Genomic DNA, 16,045 nt, shown 5'->3' on the forward strand with positions numbered 1-16,045 from the left:
CACTCACAGGCAAACCACTAACAAGTTTGCAAGGAGAACCCGGAGACTTGTCTTTCCTTGTAGCTCAGCCCATAGTTCTCATCCTAAGTGGTAAACCTGTTTCACACCTACAGGACTCGTCAGCACCATTTGCTATGCATTTTTTCATAGTTCATCCTAAATTCACCTGGTAATCGGGGTGCTGGTCCATCCTAGTTGTCTCTGTGTGAAGGAGGAGAAAAAAGTTCTTACCTTTCTGTCAAGCAGGTAGTTTACAGCTCATAGCAAGATGCCTAGAGACCATGCTTACCCCCCCGGAGACACAGAGGGACACTATCTTCCTTGAGGTTTACAGGTCAAAGAGATGGCTCCCAGGCCCTTAAGAACAACCTTCCTGGGTTGTAATGTGGGCAATACAATTGTTCAGCTTCAAACGATATTTAGATACATATGAGATCAACAGAGGAAGTATTTATATTACAAGTTTACTCAGGTAATGCTTTTATCTTTTTAAAAGATTTCATATTCCTGAGACACACAGAGAGAGGGGAAGAGACATAGGCAACTGGAGAAGCAGGCTGCCTGTAGGGGGCCTGTTGTCGTGTTGTGGGACTCCATCCCAAGACCCCAGGATCACACCTGAGCCAAAGACACCCGCTCAACCAGAGCCACTCAGGTGCCCCACTAACACTCTTATGTTTTGTGGGTTTTTTTTAAGATTTTATTCATTTGTTCAAGAGAGACACAGAGAGAGAGAGAGAGGCACAGACACAGGCAGAGGAAGAAGCAAGCCCCCGGCAGAGCCTGATGCAGGACATGATTCCAGGAGCCCGGGATCACGACCTGAGCCTAAGGCAGATGCTCAACGACCGAACCACCCACGGCCCCCCGCCCGTAAATCTCTTCTAAAAAGTAACAGTAAGTACTCTTTTATACCAATGAACGGGCACATAACCCATTCCCGATTTCCCTTAGCCGAGCTGCTGCATCAAACTAATCCCTCACAAAGGGTGTGCTTCTCCCGAAGCTGCCGATGGCAGTGGCAGTGTAGCCAGGAGCAGTCTTGCCCAGCTCTTGCTGCTAGGAAGTGTGGCTGGTGCCGGAATGCTCACCGAAGGAGTGCTGCAGTTGGAGCCAGGCGGTCACACCTCCCCTGGGCCTGAGCCTAGAAGATCTCCAGGCACATCCCTTCCATATCCTTTTCCGTATTCAGCAGGTAAAGGACAGAAGGTGCGCTGAGCACGTCGGTGAAGACAGGCAGAACCCCAGTCCCCTGGGTCCTGGCCTTCAGCCCCTGCTCCCCCACCACCACCCCAGTGCACTGCCTGGCTCAGCTGAAGACCGGGACACCCTCCCACCTCTCCCCTCTGGCTCTCTGCCTGTGAACTCTGGCTGCCGTGCCCCTCCCCGTGAACATCCTACTGCGTTCCTGCAACTGACACACGTTGGGCTGCCCCACAACCTCAGCCCCCTACCTCGGCCTCAATACTCTCTGGGCACTGAAATGGACACTCTTTTTTTTTTTTTTTTAATTTTTATTTATTTATGATAGTCACAGAGAGAGAAAGAGAGGCAGAGACACAGGCAGAGAGAAGCAGGCTCCATGCACCAGGAGCCGATGTGGGAATCGATCCTGGGTCTCCAGGATCGCGCCCTAGGCCAAAGGCAGGCGCCAAACCGCTGCGCCACCCAGGGATCCCTGAACTGGACACTTTAAGGCTCACCCTTCACTCCAGATAGCTAAAATCTGTCATTTCATATTTTCATCTATCTCCTCCTTCTAGAAACCTATTTAACCTGGGAGGGCAAATCTTCACCTCGTGTGTCCGTCTGGGCCAGAAGCAGCAGACCTGCATCATTTCATATTGTTTAAAATCTCTTCATTCATTAGTATTTAAAATAAAAAGTTTTCTCTTTCTGTATTTGGAAAAAACACAAATATTTCTCCCAATTTATCATCGAGCTTTATTTATTCTTTCTTTCTTTCTTTCTTTCTTTCTTTTCTTCTTTCTTTCTTTCTTTTTCTTTCTTTCATGAGAGATGCACACAGAGAGGCAGAGACACAGGTGGAGGGAGAAGCTGGCTCCCCCAGGGGAGTCCGACGGGGGCCAATCTGGATCTCAGGACCCCAGGACCATGCCCTGGCCAGAAGGCAGAGACCCAACTAAAAAGCCACCCAGGCGACCCAAGTCATTGATCTTTTTAACCTAATGTTTTACTTTATTTTCTGTCATATGGATATTGTTTCTGTGTTCAAATCGTTCACTTCCTCTTCATACTTTTCATCTGTTTAGACACTGTCTTTGAAGAAGCCTTTCCCACCCTTAATTTCCTAAGTAGTTGCCTCGGTTTGCTCCCGTTTATTTTTCTCTCTTTAATGCATCAGTTTTATTAAGCTAACTGACACCCATCTTCAAGATTTGTAAATCATTCTTCTCTTGAAGTCTTTCCACCATGTTTTCCAAAATGAACAGTCACCTTGACCAGGAAATGCCAGAGGCTAAGAAAGCTCAAGGTTCTAATCTGTGTGAAAGAACCCATTCTTCTTTGAAGCCTCCCGACATGGACGCGTCTTGCTTTGGGGAAAGGGGCAGCAGAAGTATCAGGAAAGTGACTGTCAAATCTGAATTCCCTCTTCTTCAAAAATACTGTGTGGATCTGCCTACAGGGAAGCTGTAACAAAGTAAGACAAACCAGGCAGCTTTCAGGCTGTCACGACAAACGTACATTCTCTCACTGTTCTGGAGGCTGGGAGTCTGAGATTCAGGTGTGGGCACGACAAAAATACATTCTCTCACTGTTCTGGAGGCTGGGAGTCTGAGATTCAGGTGTGGGCAGGGCTGGTTCCTTCTGAGTGCTGTGGGGGAGGGGCTGTTGCATCCTCCCGCCCTGGCTGGTAGATGTCAGTCTTCTCTCCCTGTGTCATCCCATTCTCTTCTCTGTACTTGGATGTTTGCGTCCAAATTTTCCCTTTAAAAAAAAAAAAAAGTTATGCATTCATTTTACAAAGAGAGGACAAGCAAGCCAGGGGAGGGGCAAACGGGGGGGGGCAGGGAAAGGGAAAGAGAAAGAGAGGAGAGAGAGAGAGGAGAGAGAAGCAGACACCCCTCTCGGGTGTGGAACAGACACCTCTCTGGGGCTTGATGTGGGGCTCAATCTAACAACCTGAGAGCAGGGCCCGGGACCAAAATCGAGTTGGGATGCTCAACGAACTGCGCCCCCCAACCCCCCCCTCAATTTTCCCTTCATAAAGGACAGCATGCTACAGACCCCACTTTACCTTGGTTTCTTCCATAAGGACCCCACCACTAAATACAATCACATTCTGAGGTACCAGGGCGTGGTACACATGAATGGGGTGGTGGGGGTGCGAGGGGGCACACAATTGAACCCTAGCATTTGTACACCTGGTCATGTCAAATTGGCTCTCTCACTGCCTTGGTTATGCTGTAAGGGAAGAGCGCTTACACATTATCTTATCTAAGTATTTTAGTTTACAGGTGAAGAAACGGGGGCCTGGAAGAAGGAAGGATTTGCCTAGGGGCACAGGCTGCTTTGTAACAAAACCATATCGTTCCCACCTCCCCACCACCCCCATCTTTTAGCCAGGTATTCTATCTCCTGCTTTATGTCCTCCAGATTGTCTATCCTCAGGAGTCTGGGCAGACAGAGAAGGGGACAGAGTGAATAGGTTACAGGATTTGAATCAAAACAGCTGAAGTGAATCCTGGGGTCCGCTTTGGTCTTTTGGGTTTCACAATCCTTGTTTCCAGAAAACAAATCCTAGTACCCTGCTCTCTCAACGCAGCAAAGAAAAGGAGGAGACATTCCTCCTGCAAATGTCTTATAAAGGATAGATCTTTGATTGAAAACAAGATTTGCAAACAACATGGGCAAATTGGTAAGTAGACACCATTTCAGAACATTTCAAAGAGGCGATAATAACAGACGATACACCTTAACCTGACTTTGGGACCCACCAAGTATATGTCAGCCAGGGTGCAGGGGAGTATAAAAGTCAAAGACTAAGATTTACCTTTAACACTGAGCTTCAGACACCAGATCTTCGAAGTCGGTATCCAGAACCTCTTCCCGTCTCCCCATCCCAGAATTCTGTTCTGTGAGTTAGCACTGCAAGCCGTCTTCCTAGGGTGTCTCTAGGTCTTAAGGGTCACAGAAGGGAAACACAGAAACCATTACTCACTAGAGAATGACAGGCCAGGGTGAGCAGCCCCTGGCTAGCTGTGACTTAGTGGAGAGGGCAGGTGTTGTTGTTGTGTGATTTTTTTTTTTCTTGAGTTTTCATTCATTTATTTGAATGAGAGAGAGAGTGAGAGAGAGAACACAGGCAGCGGGGAGAGAGGAAAGCAGGCGCCCCATGAGCAGGGAGCCTGATATGGGGCTTCAATGGGTGCAGACTTCCAGTTTGAGGGAAGATGACCAAGTTCTAGAGACGGAAGTTGCTGATGGCAGCACAACAACGCAAATGTGCTTAAGGCCACTTAATGATACGCTCACCAGTGATTAAAATGCTGTATTTTATGTTGTGTTATTTTATCACCAAAAGAAGGAAAGAGCAAGCAAGACTCAGATGCCCAGGTGAAAAGCAGAGGAAGGAGGTACGAGGTGTGGAAGAAGCTTCCCCTGATACCACAGGACAGCCAGTCAGTTATTTTGTGACTGCATCTGTGCTCCTGGGGGCTTCCCACCTTCTCAATAAAACAGATTCTGCCTCCAATTGGAGGTTTTTCCACTCAGCCTTTGTGGGCACGTCACAGTTTATTCATAGGATACACAAGGAGTAGTGAAATTCCTAGGTCAAGGGTAATACACATGCTCAAAATTTTACATGCAAGCTAGAGCTGATTAACTGCAATCAAGGGGCAGGTTTTGGGTGATCCATGGACTTCTGAAGTCGGGGACAGCATCTGATGTGTGTGGGAGCACACGTACAATTTTCTAGGAGTAGGCTCTCAAAATACCTCTCGGGCTCAGGGACACCGGAGAGTAGAGCATGAACGCTCCCCCAGCACAGAATCCCCAACACAGCATCAGTAAAACAAGTGAGAGAGCTCTGCCAAATTAAGCGACGTAAACTAACTTTTCAATCCAACAAGTCCATGTGCCTGGACCTTCCCTACATACTTATTTCACTCTTGTAAGCTTACCTTCCCTCGTTCTGTTTCCTCCCTCTGCTGCCAGACTGCACCGTGAAACAGGAATAGAAGGATGCAGAGAGCCCCGCATCTGCTGGAGAGGAGTAGAGTGATCCAGACACCCCGAGGACAGTTTTGGAGGACGGTTGCAGGCTGGATCGGCGACATGAGATAGCCTTGATCCTGAACTCCAGAAGTGGACCTCGGTCTCGCAGTTGCACGTGTCTTCCTTCAAAATGGCTGCCAGGCTGGAATGGTGCATGACATCAGAGGCTTCTGACCTTCCTGATTGGAAAGACTGGACTCCATGGTTCTTGGCAACGGAGGTGGACAAGAGCATCTTCGCAGAGCATGTCCATACTCCTAGCTTGGCCCCGGCTTAGAGAAGGGATAACAGGGCTTGGGTTCACCCAGAAGCCAGAAGGGGAGTTTGAGAAGAGGAGGGTCTGAGTCTCCTGGGAGGGCACAAAGAGCTTGGGAGAAATCATGGCCAGTTGTCAACCGTCCGCCCAGTCTGAGGGCCAGAGCCCCAGCCTAGCACATCAGGGTAACCCCCCCGGAGGCCGTGGTAGATGAAGAAAGCCCAGGACCATCAGGTGAGGAAGCAGGAGGGAGAAGGGACTTGACAGGCTTGACTAGTGAGTACAAATGGGTACAGAAGCCAGGAAGGTGTGTCTGACTAGACTGCACGTGACAGGAGAGATTCAGAAAGCCAGGGATTGGAGAAGAGAGCCGGGAGCCGGGGACAAGGGTATCGCACTGGAAGGAAAACCCAGGAAGCAAGGAAGGAGGGTTAGGAGATGACATCCAAAGAGGAGATAAAGGAAGACAGGAATTATCCCATTATCCTCATGGGAGAAATGATCTACCAGGGAAGAGTTTTGAGGGGCGTGGTGGGAGGTATGAAACAGTGGCAAAGATGAATGGGGGCAAATGCATATGAATGAAGGACAAAGATGAAAGGTGGTTTTGGAGAGGCCAATCATCTATGAGGCCACAGAGAAATGAAGAGGGAGTTTGGGTTTGGGGGTGTGGAAAGCGTGGCTGAATTCCAAAGACAGAAGAAGCTTTGTACTGTAGCCTGGTTTCTTCACTCAGCCCCCTTTGTAGACCCCTGCCCCTTGCCTCAGTCCCGCGGAAGGAAGAGAGACATCGAATCCGATGAGGAGACAAGCCCCTGAGGCCAACGACATCTGGGTGGTGGAGACACTGAGTGGCCTCAAGATGAAGCTGAAGAGACAGCGGCTATCTTCAGTGCTCCCTGAGCACCACGAGGCGTTCAACAGGCTGCTCGGTAGGAACAGCACCCTCCAACCTTATTCTTTTTTCCTGAAAACACCAGAAACTTCCAACGGCGACGCTTTTCCAATGGAAAAATAATTCTTTGCAGGTCGCTGAGCTCTCTCTCTCCATCCTTGGAGGACTCCATACTGACCCCTCATCGGGGACACTTTAAAATGACAGAGGGATGAGAAAGCTTAGCTGCAGTTGCACTCCTGAGACATCTTAGCGCTTACTGGCCTTTGAATCTAAGTGCCTTCGGCTGTGTCGGGGCGGGGGCGGGGAGGGGAGGACAGGCCATCTTTGTACCCCGATTGCCACTGTGGAATGAGAAAATGACAGCGGATGATGTTATGGTCTCTGCAGTGGCACATCCATGCATGATGAGACAGCATCACTACTTACTTCAGATCCCATCCTGCAGATGCACTGCTGACCACCTGCCTCTCTCCTCAGTCACCCGACAAGGGGGAGCCGCCAACTTTTCTTGGCCAGTCCATGGTCTTTTCTCCCCTCTGCCCAATCAGCCTCACCCTTGGCTACATCCTGAAACTTCCCCAGGGGAGGTACTGTTCTCTTTGCTCTGGAACGTTCCCACAGTAACCCCATTCCAGTTGCCAACTTGACAGACATCTGCCCTCTTTTCACAGAGGATCCTGTCATTAAAAGATTTCTGGCCTGGGACAAAGATCTGAGAGTATCCGACAAGGTATTGTTGTTCTCCACTAAGATAGACTCTTGCTCCAACACCTGTCCTGGGGCAGGGGAAAGCCCTCCTCAACCCTCTCTCCAACCTCATGCCTACCAAGACTTCTGTCGGGGACCTCGTGGCTTTTGCAGAATCCCTGGGACCTGAGCACCAGGTGTGCCCCTCTGGCTGTTGCTACCTAAGTCCCTTTGCCTCTCTGCTCTTGGGGGGCTTCCTTTGGCTCCAGCTTATCAAAGACCCTCCTGAAGCTGGCTGTCCTAAACACAAGCCCTCAAACCAGCACAACCTCCCGTCCTGGGAGCACCTGAAACTCTTCCCTTGCCTTCCCCAGTTTGTAACCAACTGTCTGACACCAAAGAAGCAGGTTCACCCAACATGTCAAAGAGGCACCACCTGCTCCAGCCTCCTGTCCCCTCACCTCACTGGTCTTCCTCTCCCAGGATGGGACCCTTCTATGACGGCTTTTCTCCTCTTTCCGCCAGTATCCTCTTGTCCATGGTCATCGCCTATTTTAGCCGCGCTGGTCTCTTCTCCTGGCAGTACCAGCGAATTCATTTCTTCCTGGCACTGTGAGTATTTCGCCTCATCCATCAGCAGTAGTCAATAACCTGGGAGGAAGGAGGGCAGAAGTGGACTCTGATCTTTCGGCTCTTTTTTTCAACCTGTTTGTAACTCTTTAAATCTTGCGGGTTTATTTATTTATTCATTTATCTTTTTTTTTTTTTTTTTGAGCTGTTTAGTCTGTGTATAAAAACAGTAGAATTAGAGTATAGGGGTTTTTTTATACTATTATTTGCAAACACAAATGCCCACTAACATCAGCTAAGAGACCCCCTGAAGAGAAGGAAACAAAAACTCTCCAAAGAGGAGTGAAGGAAAAGAACAGACGCTGGCCTTGCCCCAAGCAACTAGCTCAAGCAGCAGCCAGTTCTGATCCTTGAGATCTGTCTTCTTCCCATGGCAATACCAAGCATAACTGTCCTCCTCCTCTGCATTCCAGCACAAATGCCTCAATTCAGCCTCAAGACATAGCACAGATCTGTCGTAAAGGCTCCCGCTGGTGTTTCTTACAAATCCGTCCCAAGCCAGTGGGTGCTATATGCCTGAAGTCTTTCCAAAGCATCGTCTCCTGCTCTGCGCTCCATAACAATCTCATGGGCCAGGGGTGCTAGTGGTCAAGGTCAGAGTTTCCAGCTTAGCTCCAACCCCCTCGTCTCCGTCCAACTTGTGCACCCTCTTCGTGTTTCATCCTTCCAAGGACCCTTCCCTCCGTTTCTGTACTGTGTTTCCTGTCTAGGTGATTTTGCACGTCTCCCTGAAGAAACGACCTTTCCTCAAGATTGATTCCAACCCCAAAATCTTCAGATGCCCCCCTAACCTCCCTGACTTCTGCACCCTAGTAGCACTTTCTGTTAAAATTCTAGTCTCATGGGCATTTTGGACCACCGTTATTTCTCATTCACTACCCTCTTCTGCCCCTTTCCCCCCTTCCCCAATCCCATTACACGAGACACCTGTTGAGGCAGGTCTTGTCAAAATATTACCAGGCTCTCAAAAACACTCAGACAATTCCTTACATTTTGCAAATGTTTAAGTTAGGTCGGGTCTACGAGGAGGGTAATCAGTATTGCCCTTGACCGTGAGAGAAAGCATTCATTTATTCATTCAACAAAAACTTACAAAGTACATCTGATGTGCCCAGGGACCATGAGGCGATGGGAAGAGAGAAACAAGTGCATGTTGAATTACTGCACCTACATGAACCCAGTCCTATATTAGTCATTTGGGAGGAAAGCCAGGACTACAGAAATAGAGCAGGAGCTGTATACATGCCCCTGCTCCACAGGGCGACAGGGGTGTGCACAGACAGGCTGAAGGGAAGGGGGTGGGCTCAGGGATGGGAAAACAGAGCAGCATATGCCCTCAAGCTTCTGGGTGAGTTGTCTTTCTCCTCAAAGCGGGAGAAGTCTCTGCCCAGCCGTGCCTTCTTGATGACTGGGGGGCGCTCTACGACGCTGGGTAGGAAGCCGACTGCATCTTTTCTGGGAAGCTGAGCTCAGGTGGGGGGTCCTTCCTGTCCTGCTCCTCCTGACCCAGCAACCTCATGTCTTTCTCCAGCTACCTGGCCAATGATATGGAAGAGGACAACCAGGCCCCCAAACAAGCCATCTTTTCATTCCTTTATGGGAAGAACCGTTCCCAGCGTCCCTTGTTTCCACAAAACTGCGATTGCAATTCATCCGATCCATGGGATGGAGGACCAGGGTGTCCAGGGAAGAGTGCGAGGAGGTGGGTGGGCTGTGGGGATTGGGGTGGGACAATGGAAGGGGGGGGGGACGTGGAGGGACATGGGATTCAGGACGAGACTTGCAGAGTGGGAGGGAGGGGGAGTCCACCTGGAGGTTGTCTTCTCAGGGATCTCTTTGTCTTCCAGATCCAGGCTTTCGATCCAGATCTGTGGGTGTGGGGGCGAGATCGCACCCTCATACCCTAGAGGGACCATGGAGGCCCCGAGGTCATCGGCCTGAGGGGAGGTACGTCTGTGTCCTCACGGGTCCAGGCACCATGACTTATTGTGTATTGAGGAAATCTGAGGAATCCAATTGCTAGACCACGCTCCTCTCCCCTTGCCCCACCACATGAGCCTTCCCACACACTGTAAAGTCGAGCAGCCACGCAGCCAGACGCTGACTCAGGTCCCAGCCACATGCTCACAACCACACATAGGCATGACCTCAGGGAGATGTGTGGGGGCCAGACTAGGGGAAACCAGTTTGTCCACAGAGGCATGGCTGAAATAATTCCATTCACGGCAATGGGGCCCAAATGATAGCTTTCATGAAATGTTGATTTTCTGTGGAAAGTGAGTAAGTTTTCAATTGATTCCATAAATTATTGTATTCACTTTCTTTCTTTCTTTTTTAAGAGTTTATTATCCAGGGCAGCCGCGGTGGCACAGCGGGCCAGCCGCGGTGGCGCAGCGGTTTAGTGTCGCTTGCATCCCGGGGTGTGCTCCTGAAGACCCGGGATCCAGTCCCGCGTCGGGCTCCCTGCGTGGAGCCTGCTTCTCCCTCTGCCTGGGTCTCTGCCTGCCTCTCTCTCTCTCTGTGCCTCTCATGAATAAATAAGTAAAAATCTTAGGAAAAAAATTTATTTATCTATTCATGAGAGACACAGACACAGAGAAAGAGAGAGAGACAGAGAGAGAGACAGAGAGATAGAGGCAGAGACATAGGCAGAGGGAGAAGCAGGCTCCACGCAGGGAGCCTGATGTGGGACTCCAGGATCATGCCCTGGGCCGAAGGCAGGCGCCAAACCGCTGAGCCACCCGGGGATCCCCAGACTTTCTAATTCATTTTTGGCCTTTCATCCCTCACAGGTATCAACCACAGGACTTATTTACAACAAAGTATATGTCTAACAGTAGGATATTTGATGGAAGAGTCTACCTACCTAGTAATACAAAAGAAATTATGTCTAGTTATGCTTTCATCCAAATTTCCTTTCAAGCACATTGCTTACGGCCAGATTGCCTGTGCATTTTTCATGTTCCCTACCTGCTTCCGGACCAGTGTCCCATTTTGTTCAATTATACCCTTCCCCTCAGGTTTTTGGTCAAGGAAGTTTGTCAGAACAAGTGAAGCTTAAGAAATAATAGTTCAGCATGGCTTATTGTGATCGACACATAAACTTATAGATTTGGGTAGAGGATTAAGTAAAAGATTGGGTTTAACTCATGTGAACTATAGCTCTGTTAGTCCATTAATTAGGCTCCTACATCAGAGGACTACAGAGTGGATGGATGGCTTATGAACACAGACATTTATTTCTCACAATTTGGAGGGGACAAGTCTGCGATCAGAGTGTCAGAACCTTTACTGGGTTGGTCAGACCTTTCCTGGGTTGCAGATTGCCACCTTCTGGGCTGTGTCCTCACATGGTGGAAGGGGAGAGCCAGGTCACTGGGGTCTCTTTTATCAGAGCACTAATCCCATTCAAGAGGGCCCCACCATGCCCTAATCATCCCAGTGGCCCCATCTAGCACCATCCCTTGTGGGTTAGGATCTCAATATATGATTGGGGTGTGCGTGGTGGGATACAAACATTCAGACCACATAGCACTGACCAACTTTAGGACTAGGTGTTATGGTTGAACATCGGGATGTAGGGTTAGAATGGGGGATTAGGCATCTGGACTCATGGTTCATGATGTTGATGTGTGAGTGATGTTTGCGGTATGGTGATTAGTTCAGACTCTAAGTAGCACAAAGGGACCAAGGTGAGTGTCCAGTCTAAAGCAACATCCTCTCAAGGTTGTTTGTTTTGGTCCCTGAACAGAATCACCTAGAGCCCTGGCTATAAAGTAGATGACTGGGCACTGTTCTTAGGTACATGAAGAAGTTTTTGGAGCCAGGATCACCAAAGTCCAAAAGTCATACTTGAAAATGAACTGGGGTTTTAGAACGAATGATTAGGGATAAAGTGGACTTATAAATTCGTCTCAACTCTGATTACATGGACTGAGAAGGTGAATAATCTCTATATCTGGAGAGTTGCCTCCTTACAATCTGACGTCCTTCCTCTCTTTCTCAATTGCAGATCCCTGAGCCCCGGGAGACGCAACGTTTTCGGTAGGAAGTCAGGAACACAGGAGTTTCTTTCACCAGATAATCTAAGAAGAACCCAGGACCTTGCCATAACGAGCTCAATGGATTATCGTGTTGTACTCCTAGGAGCTGGGAGTCCATGGAGGAGTCCATGGAGAGACAAAAAGAAACCAGGGGTTTTTTTCACGTCCATCCCCTCCTGGGCCACATCAAATATTTCACATTACTTAATTTGAATCTCTGCTGAGTAGAGGTTGGAGGGTCCCATTTTCATGCACTGGGACAAAGGTGAGGAGGAAATTACCCTCAAAATATAAATTAGAAACCCAAAGGATTGTGACAGCCAAACATACGTCAGGAATTTTCAGTTGTTCATTTTGAAAATGTTGCCCTTAGAGTATACTTGTTTCTCTAGTTTTTATTTACGTATTTATTTTAAATAGTTCTGAAACAGTCATAGTTTCCAAACACATGCTGTTCCAACGTAGTTTTGTGATGAGATTTTCAGCTGCTGCATAACTATAACTTTGTTACATATTCTGGATAGGTTTTGTTTTTATTATACTTATATAATACATCAGATATACTTATAACCAGACGGGTTAGTTCCCTCATGTTCTTCTAACTGTAAATGTTGTTTGATAGTCTTCGTTATTAAAACTGTGAGAACCAGGGTGTCATTTTAACTTGCCTTGATGACATGTTTGTATGTTATTTTAGGTTATTAAAGAGGACACTGAAAGGTGTCTCTCGGGGAATCATAATACAGAGATGTCTTCTTCCCTTCATGATGTTTGTGGTCATCACCAATCAGTCTCATCTGTTCACTGTTCAATGATACTTGTCGCTTAATGGGGATGTGGTCATTTAGCCACGTTTTTCTTTCCTTTCCTTTTTTTTTTTAATATTTACGACTATGTGTCCAAGAATTTATTTTAGATTAAGGTGGATAGTGCTGATTTCTCTTCAAAGAGGACACGGCCCTCCATATTCTTCTTCTTTTTAAAAAACAAACACTTCAATTAATTAACATATGATGGATTATTGGTTACAAAGGTAGAGGTCAGTGATTTATCAGCCTCATGTAACACCCAGTCCCTCCTTAATGTCCCTCCTGAATGTCCGTCACAGAGTCGTCCTATTCCCCACTCCCCTCTCTTCCAGCGACCCTCCATTTGTTGCCTATGATTAAGAGTCACTTATGGTTTGTGTCTCTCTCTGATATCGTCTTGTATTTTTTCCTCTCTTCTCCTATGCTCCTCTTCTTTGTTTCTTAAATTCCATGTTTAAGTGAAATCATATGATAATTGTCTTTCGATGATTTTTTTCGCTTAGTGGAATAGCCTCTAGTTCCATCCATGTTGCTGTAAATGGCAAGACTTCACGTTTTGATGGATGAGTAATATTCCATTACAAACACACACACACACACACACACACACACACACACACCACACACTACGTCCTCTTGATCCATTCATCTGTTGTAGACATCCGGGCTCTTTCCATAGTTTGGCTCCTGTGGACATTGCTGCTATGAACATTGGGGTGCAGATGCCCCTCTGGCATCACTACACTTGTGTCTTTGGAGTAAATACCCAGTAGTGCAAATGCCAGGTCATACGGTAGGTCTATTTGGAACTTTCTGAGGAACCTCCAGAGTAGCTACACTAGCTTACGTTACCACCAACAGTGTACAAGGGTCCCCCTTTCTTCCACATCCTTGCCAACGTCTAATCATTTCCTGACTTGTCAATTTTAGCCACTCTGACTTGTGTGAGGTGGTATCTCAGTGTAGTTTTGATTTCTATTCCCCTGATGCCAAGGCCATGTGGAGCGTAGTCTCATGTGTCTGTCGGCCATTTGTATGTCCTCTTGGGCGGAATGTCTGTTCATGTCTTCTGCCCATTTGAGTTTTAAACATATTTTGTTTATTTATTCATGAGGGACACAGAGAGAGAGGGAGAGACACAGGCAGCGGGAGAAGCAGGCTCCTCGCAGGGAGCCTGATGTGGGACTCAATCCCAGGACTCTGGAATCATGACCTGAACCAAAGGCAGGTGCTCAACTGCTGAGCACCTTTTTTTTCTTCTCCCCATTTCTTGTTGGATTATTTGTTCTTTGGGTATTGAGTTTGAGAAGTTCTTTATAGATCTTGGATACTAGCCCTTTATCTGATATGTCATTTGCACATATCTTCTCCCATTGTGTTGGGTATCTTTTGGTTTTCCTCGACTGTTTCCTTTGCTGTGGCAAAAGCTTTCAATATTCATGGAGTCCCAATAGTTCATTTTTGCCGTTGTTTCCCTTGCCTTTGGAGACATGTGTCGTAAGACGTTGCTGCAGCAGACGTCACAGAGTTTGCTGCCTGTGTTCTCCTCTAGCATTTTGATCGACACCTGACTCATAGTTAGGTCTTTCATCCACTTTGAGTCTATTTCTGTGTATGGTGTGAGGAAATGGTCCACTTTCATTCTTCTGCATGTGGCTGTCCGATTTTCACAGCACCGTTTGTTAAAGAGACTGTCTTTTTTCCACAGGATATTTTTCCTGCCTTGTCGAAGATTAGTTGAAGTCCATTTCTACATTCTCTATTCTGTTTCCATTGATCTATGTGTCTGTTTTGTGCCAGTACTATGCTGTCATTTGAATATTGCTTTGTAACAGAGCTTGAAGTTTTGAAATCGTGATGCCACCAGTTTTGCAACTGCGAGACCGAGGTCCACTTCTGGAGTTCAGGATCAAGGCTATCTCATGTCGCCGATCCAGCCTGCAAACCGTCCTCCAAAACTGTCCTCGGGTGTCTGGATCACTCTACTCCTCTCCAGCAGATGCGGGGCTCTCTGCATCCTTCTATTCCTGTTTCACGGTGCAGTCTGGCAGCAGAGGGAGGAAACAGACGAGGGAAGGTAAGATCTTACAAGAGTGAAATAAGTATGTAGGGAAGGTCCAGGCACATGGACTTGTTGGATTGAAAAGTTAGTTTACGTCGCTTAATTTGGCAGAGCTCTCTCACATTGTTTTACTGATGCTGTGTTGGGGATTCTGTGCTGGGGGAGCGTTCATGCTCTACTCTCCGGTGTCCCTGAGCCCGAGAGGTATTTTGAGAGCCTACTCCTAGAAAATTGTACGTGTGCTCCCACACACATCAGATGCTGTCCCCGACTTCAGAAGTCCATGGATCACCCAAAACCTGCCCCTTGATTGCAGTTAATCAGCTCTAGCTTGCATGTAAAATTTTGAGCATGTGTATTACCCTTGACCTAGGAATTTCACTACTCCTTGTGTATCCTATGAATAAACTGTGACGTGCCCACAAAGGCTGAGTGGAAAAACCTCCAATTGGAGGCAGAATCTGTTTTATTGAGAAGGTGGGAAGCCCCCAGGAAGCACAGATGCAGTCACAAAATAACTGACTGGCTGTCCTGTGGTCTCAGGGGAAGCTTCTTCCACACCTCGTACCTCCTTCCTCTGCTTTTCACCTGGGCATCTGAGTCTTGCTTGCCTCTTTCCTTCTTTGTGTGATAAAATAACACAACATAAAATACAGCATTTTTAATCACTGGTGAGCGTATCATTAAGTGGCCTTAAGCACATTTGCGTTGTTGTGCTGCCATCAGCAACTTCCGTCTCTAGAACTTGGTCATCTTCCCTCAAACTGGAAGTCTGCACCCATTGAAGCCCCATATCAGGCTCCCTGCTCATGGGGCGCCTGCTTTCCTCTCTCCCCGCTGCCTGTGTTCTCTCTCTCACTCTCTCTCTCATTCAAATAAATGAATGAAAACTCAAGGAAAAAAAAAAATCACACAACAACAACACCTGCCCTCTCCACTAAGTCACAGCTAGCCAGGGGCTGCTCACCCTGGCCTGTCATTCTCTAGTGAGTAATGGTTCTGTTGTTTCCCTTCTGTGACCCTTAAGACCTAGAGACACCCTAGGAAGACGGCTTGCAGTGCTAACTCACAGAACAGAATTCTGGGATGGGGAGACGGGAAGAGGTTCTGGATACCGACTTCGAAGATCTGGTGTCTGAAGCTCAGTGTTAAAGGTAAATCTTAGTCTTTGACTTTTATACTCCCCTGCACCCTGGCTCTGACATATACTTGGTGGGTCCCAAAGTCAGGTTAAGGTGTATCGTCTGTTATTATCGCCTCTTTGAAATGTTCTGAAATGGTGTCTACTTACCAATTTGCCCATGTTGGTTTGCAAATCTTGTTTTCAATCAAGATCTATCCTTATAAGACATTTGCAGGAGGAATGTCTCCTCCTTTTCTTTGCTGCGTGGAGAGAGCAGGGTACTAGGATTTGTTTTC

At 47.6% G+C, this 16,045-nt stretch overlaps 1 protein-coding gene and 1 long non-coding RNA gene across 2 annotated transcripts in view; one reads left to right on the forward strand and one right to left on the reverse strand.

The window, feature by feature from the left end:
* Positions 1-16,045, forward strand: part of RBAK (RB associated KRAB zinc finger) — a 51,968-nt gene that overhangs the window by 1,753 nt on the left and 34,170 nt on the right. The gene's annotated exons all lie outside the window — the stretch shown is intronic.
* LOC119875667 lies at positions 2,177-4,250 on the reverse strand. The gene is made up of 2 exons (XR_005360631.1): positions 4,016-4,250; positions 2,177-2,949 (listed from the first exon to the last, which is right to left on the reverse strand). It is a non-coding gene; the product is annotated as an uncharacterized LOC119875667 (long non-coding RNA).

The sequence above is a fragment of the Canis lupus genome, chromosome 6 (assembly GCF_011100685.1).
Source record: "Canis lupus familiaris isolate Mischka breed German Shepherd chromosome 6, alternate assembly UU_Cfam_GSD_1.0, whole genome shotgun sequence".
In the NCBI taxonomy this organism is placed as follows: Eukaryota; Metazoa; Chordata; class Mammalia; order Carnivora; family Canidae; genus Canis; species Canis lupus.